General features: G+C 39.0%; 1 long non-coding RNA gene across 1 annotated transcript; it reads right to left on the bottom strand.

Annotated features, from left to right (window-relative positions):
- Positions 1-7: 7 nt before the first annotated feature.
- LOC133299951 (uncharacterized) lies at positions 8-2,510 on the bottom strand. The gene is made up of 4 exons (XR_009750008.1): positions 2,257-2,510; positions 2,098-2,171; positions 646-730; positions 8-162 (listed from the first exon to the last, which is right to left on the bottom strand). It is a non-coding gene; the product is annotated as an uncharacterized LOC133299951 (long non-coding RNA).
- Between the last annotated feature and the right edge of the window lie 2,878 nt (positions 2,511-5,388).

Consider the following 5,388-nt stretch of genomic DNA (forward strand, 5'->3'; position numbering starts at 1 on the left):
CCTAAATAAATACATACAATAATCTCCATAAAATAATTAAGCATGTTAACAAGTCTACATGCCAACATCAAATCTAAACATAATATAAAATCATCAGCTGCATCATCAACTACTCCAATGCGGGGGCCTTGCCCCTAGAAGCATCACCACTACTCTGGGTACCTGAAATGATGTCCCCAAACGGGGTAAGATAACAACATCTCAGTAAGCTCAAGGTTCATAGAGGATCCTCTAACCCCTGAGCCCACTTCCTGCATAACAAGTCAGATATAAAGCATATAATACAGACATACAGCATAAACATAGCATCATCATATCATCCTTGTGTAACCCCAGGGTCAAAGCCATAGACGGTTACACATGTGTGACTTCCAGGGTCAAGCCATAGACAGTCAACACAACCTCAGTATGAAATAGCTCCCAGAGTCAAGTCATAGGCAGCCTACATACCATGATCACTGGCCAGGATCCTCATAACATATATCATCAGTGCATCATCATAACATCAAGATCATATAACATCTATATGAATGTGAATGAATGCACATATACATCATACCATATACTTTCATACAATATAACCATAATGCCCACCATCATGGTGGGGCCACAAGAGAGAGGAGTCAACTAGAACTAGGAGCTTACCTTAGGGAGCTTAGCACAAGCCCACACTCCAATATAATACGTATGCTCCAACAAAATCCTCAAGTGCACGGTTCTCTAGGCACACCTAGAGTAGGAACCATTCACATCATTAATTACATATTAATTAATCAAGTCATATCCACGACTTAATCATTTAATGATTCCACTTTTCATACTCATATGCCAATAATATGCCCATTACAAGCCTAGACCAATTATTACTTATTACATATTTTAGTGCATTATTACAAGCCACTTTAATCTTCAATTACTTACATAGCTTAGAATCACATGCAAGGCTCACTTAGATTATTTTCAACTCATCCAAGTCATATTTATGATTATTATAAGTTACTAAGGGTTCCCCTAAGCCCACTTAGCTTAAATATCACTTTTACGGTTTTTCCATAACTGTACATGCTTCTGTTTTCTAGTTACTGGGCGTGACTCACTTGTTATAAAATTCTCATCTTTTAGTATGTTAATCTAGACTCAATTACCTTTCCAAAAAGGTATCATATGCCTCATTTGAAGTTTCCTAGCTCCGGTTATCACCATTTGAAGTTGGACAAACAAAGCTGTTTGCCAACTCCGAACAGGGCCCTAAACATCCTTTACCATTTCTGCGATTATGGAAATTATACTAAATCATTTGCTCTAAAATTTTTATGTAGACAACTAGACACCTTTATCTTTAATTAGACATATTATGAGCCTAATTTGAGTAATAATTGAGGGAGAAAAAATTCATGGAAGTGTCAGCCATGTACAGCGCCCCTGCACATGCCTCCCTGTGCAGTCCTCACTCAAACGAACATACAGAATGGAATATATCTTCAATTGATACCAAATTTTGACACCACGTAGATAACATCTCAATCTTCAATTTGATATAAGGCACATCCCTATATGACCTCTGTGGAGGAAGATATGCTCTCCCCAATTTTGCCTAAAAACTGGTTACTTAGCCTTAAATGTGTTTACTTAACAAACCTTAATTACTTTTGATTATAAATCCTAATTCACATTAATTCTTGGATTTTTCTATTATTAAGTCACATTATGAAATATCCTTAGTCCCATTATGTCATGATACTTAAATTTTACTAATTATTTAATTAGTGTACCTAAACCTTACTTTAGTCCAATTTTAGAGTTAAATCCTTGATTACTTTTGTTAATTAATCTCTACCCTTAATTAATCACCTAATTCATCATCTCCTTAATTTTAACACAACTAAACCCTTATGTACTTTATGGGGCAGATTTGATTAGCTATATTAATTAGGATTTTTAGCCATTATTAATCATGATTAGTGAGTTTTACTTAGAGTTAACCCACCTAGTTAATCTTTCTAATCATTTTTCCACACTTAACAACTTAATCACATTTTTTTGTCATCAAAGAAAAAGGGAGGCTTTTTGGTTCATATTTCCCAAGTGGGAGCTTACATCTTCAAGGTTTCTCCTTTAGCTCAAGTCTCCACCTTTTTCCACCAAGAACACACCTTTAGGCAAGCACACACCTTCATGAACATGCTCATGAGTTAGGCTCAAGAACATAAGAAGAAAAGATGATATTTTTCATGAAAAAAATTTAAGAACACTTACCCAAAAATCAAAGGAAACAAGCAAGCAAGTGTGATTCTTCAAGAGAGCTCAAGAACACAACTCCATAGCCTTTGCTCTCCACAAAACCATGGCTGTTTGGGATGATAAGGGACACGAAATTTTTGATTCACACCATGAAAATGGTATGGTTGTGAAGAGGAGAGTGAGGGGAACAATCTTTGTGAAGGAAGTTTGGTGGTTTAGAGAGATTTAGGTGAAGAAATCTTAGAGAGAAGTGAGAGAGTTTTCAAAATTTGAAACTTAGAGAGAGAAGGAGGTGAAGGGGCTGCTGATCATAAATGGAAGGGAAGGAGAGGAGGGTGCCCTAATGAGGGGTGCCATGTCACTTAAGTGATATTCGTCCTTTAGTGAGACCCGGTGTAATTTTTAACTGATCCGTCGTCAAATTTTTACCCGAAAACTCTCAAGACCCTAACTTTAAGTACTTAACATTAATTTTGTCTAATTATCATGTTCATAACTTAAAAATTTGATTAGTAGGTCACAGATCCACTAACAGTTGTTTAATTGCACTGTAGTCTTTACCGGTGTTCTTAACTGTACCCGGATTTCATAATCTTCTTAACTTTAACATTTTTGGTCTAATTATGACTTGTTAGGCATATATTGGTCTTTATTTCTATTTTTTTATCTTTTTCCTGTTCCGGGATTCTACCGGATGCTGCTACAGCAGTACAAAATACCCGGCAGAAGTGACTTTTCAAAAATACCCCAATATGGGTATCAATCTTCACCAAATCATATCCTAACCTCATTCATGATGTTTATATCATTAGATTAGCTCTCTAACTATAATTTGCTAACTTGGAGCTATTCTACTAACTGTTATTACGTCAGCAGTCAAATTTAACAAATAAAAATTCATCTGTGCATAATACCTCAATATGGGTATCAAAATTCTTATAATTTTATGCTCATTCCATTTATGACTATAAGGTCCTCATTATAACCCTCTAATTTAAAAGTCATATAATTAGGGTTATTATATTCACCACACCTTTTAAAAGATTTTGTCCTCAAAATCAGGTCATACCTGATATCAAAATCGGGATATTGCCGGAGAATATCATCCTCCCGCTCCCATGTGGCATCCTCTTGTGTCAATCCTTCCCATTGGATCTTGATCATGGGAATAACTCTATTTCGAAGCTGTTTCTCATCTCGAGCAAGAACCTTAGAAGGTCCAACAACGAACTTCAGGTCCTTCTTAACCTCTATGTCATCATACTGTACAATGTGTGAATCATCAGATATATATCTGCGGAGTTGACTCACATGGAAAACGTCATGTAAATTCGACAAGTTGGGAGGTAGAGCAAGTTGATACGCCACCGGTCCGACCCTCTTTATTATCTGGTAGGGCCCAATGAACCGTGGACTCAACTTCCTCACTCCCAAGGCACGCCCAACACCTGTAGTAGGTGATAGTCGGATGAATACATGATCCCCTTCAGAAAACTCAAGGGGTCTGTGCTTGGCATCATAGTAACTCTTCTGACGGCTCTGGGCTTTCTTCAGCCTATCTCTGATCATCTCAATCTGCTTCGTAGTCTCTTGGACCAAGTCTGGCCCCAATAACTGTCTTTCTCCGATCTCCGTCCAACAAGTAGGTGCTCTACACCTACGGCCATACAAGGCCTCATAAGGAGCCATGCCCAGACTGGCATGATAACTGTTGTTGTAGGAGAACTCAACCAGTGGCAGGTACTTGTCCCAAGTATTACCCTGCTCAAGCACACACGCTCTCAGCATGTCCTCCAGTGTCTGAATGGTCCTCTCTGTCTGACCATCTGTCTGCGGGTGATAAGCAGTACTCAATCTCAATTGAGTACCAAAGGCCTCATGTAACGCTTCCCAAAAGCGTGAAGTAAACTTCGGATCCCGATCGCTAACTATGCTTTCGGGAATGCCATGAAGCTTCACAATCTCTCTAACATATAGTTTGGCTAGCTGCTCTGTGGAAAAGGTCGTCTTGACTGGAATGAAATGGGCGGATTTAGTCAACCTATCAACCACAACCCATATGGAATCAAATCCAGCCTGGCTTCTTGGTAATCCAACAACAAAGTCCATGGATATACTCATCCACTTCCACTCCGGAATATCTAATGGTTGTAGCAAACCAGAAGGCTTCTGATGCTCAATTTTTACCTTCTGACAAATAAGGCACTTATTCACAAACTGGGCTATGTCTTTCTTCATCCCAGACCACCAAAAATTCTGTTTCAAATCTTGGTACATCTTAGTTGCACCTGGGTGGATGGTGTACTTACCCATATGACCCTCTGTTAACACTTCTTCTACCATTGGTCCCTTCGGGACAATTAACCGATCTTTGTAGTATTTCACATGAGAAGCATCGGTGAACACAAAATCTTGCTCTTTCATCATTTGGATCCCTTCATCAAGCACTTGGGCCGCTTTAACTTTTTCCATTAACGAATTTCGGACTTCGACCGTAGTCATGAAATATGAAGTCTCAAATGGTGTCACAGAAATTCGCAAATCCCTGAACTCCTCAATCAAATCATACTCTGCAATCATCATGCTAGCCACACCCGTGGTCTTTCTGCTCAAGGCATCAGCCACTACATTCGCCTTTCCAGGGTGATACTGAAGGTCAAACTCATAATCCTTCAGGAATTCCATCCATCTCCTTTGTCTCATATTAAGCTCCTTTTGATCGAATAGATACTTCAAGCTTTTGTGATCACTAAAAACTGTGAAGGTAGCACCATACAAGAAGTGTCTCCATATTTTCAATGCAAAAACCACGGCCGCTAACTCAAGATCATGAGTAGGGTAATTCTCTTCATGTGGTCTCAACTGTCTAGAAGCATAGGCCACTACCTTTCGCTCCTGCATCAACACACACCCTAATCCATACTTGGATGCATCACAATAGATCTCAAATCTCTTCTCCGGATCAGGAAGAATCAGAACCGGTGCGGTAGTCAACTTATCTTTCAATTCTTGAAAACTCACATCACACCCAAGGGTCCATGCAAATGGCACCCCTTTTCGGGTCAACCTAGTCAATGGCAAGGCAATTCTGGAGAATCCATTAATAAACCGCCTGTAGTATCCTGCTAAACCCAGAAAACTTCGGAT

Source organism: Gastrolobium bilobum, unplaced genomic scaffold (genome assembly GCF_033153095.1).
Source record: "Gastrolobium bilobum isolate Gb01-03AN ecotype WA unplaced genomic scaffold, APGP_CSIRO_Gbil_v1 utg101855, whole genome shotgun sequence".
In the NCBI taxonomy this organism is placed as follows: Eukaryota; Viridiplantae; Streptophyta; class Magnoliopsida; order Fabales; family Fabaceae; genus Gastrolobium; species Gastrolobium bilobum.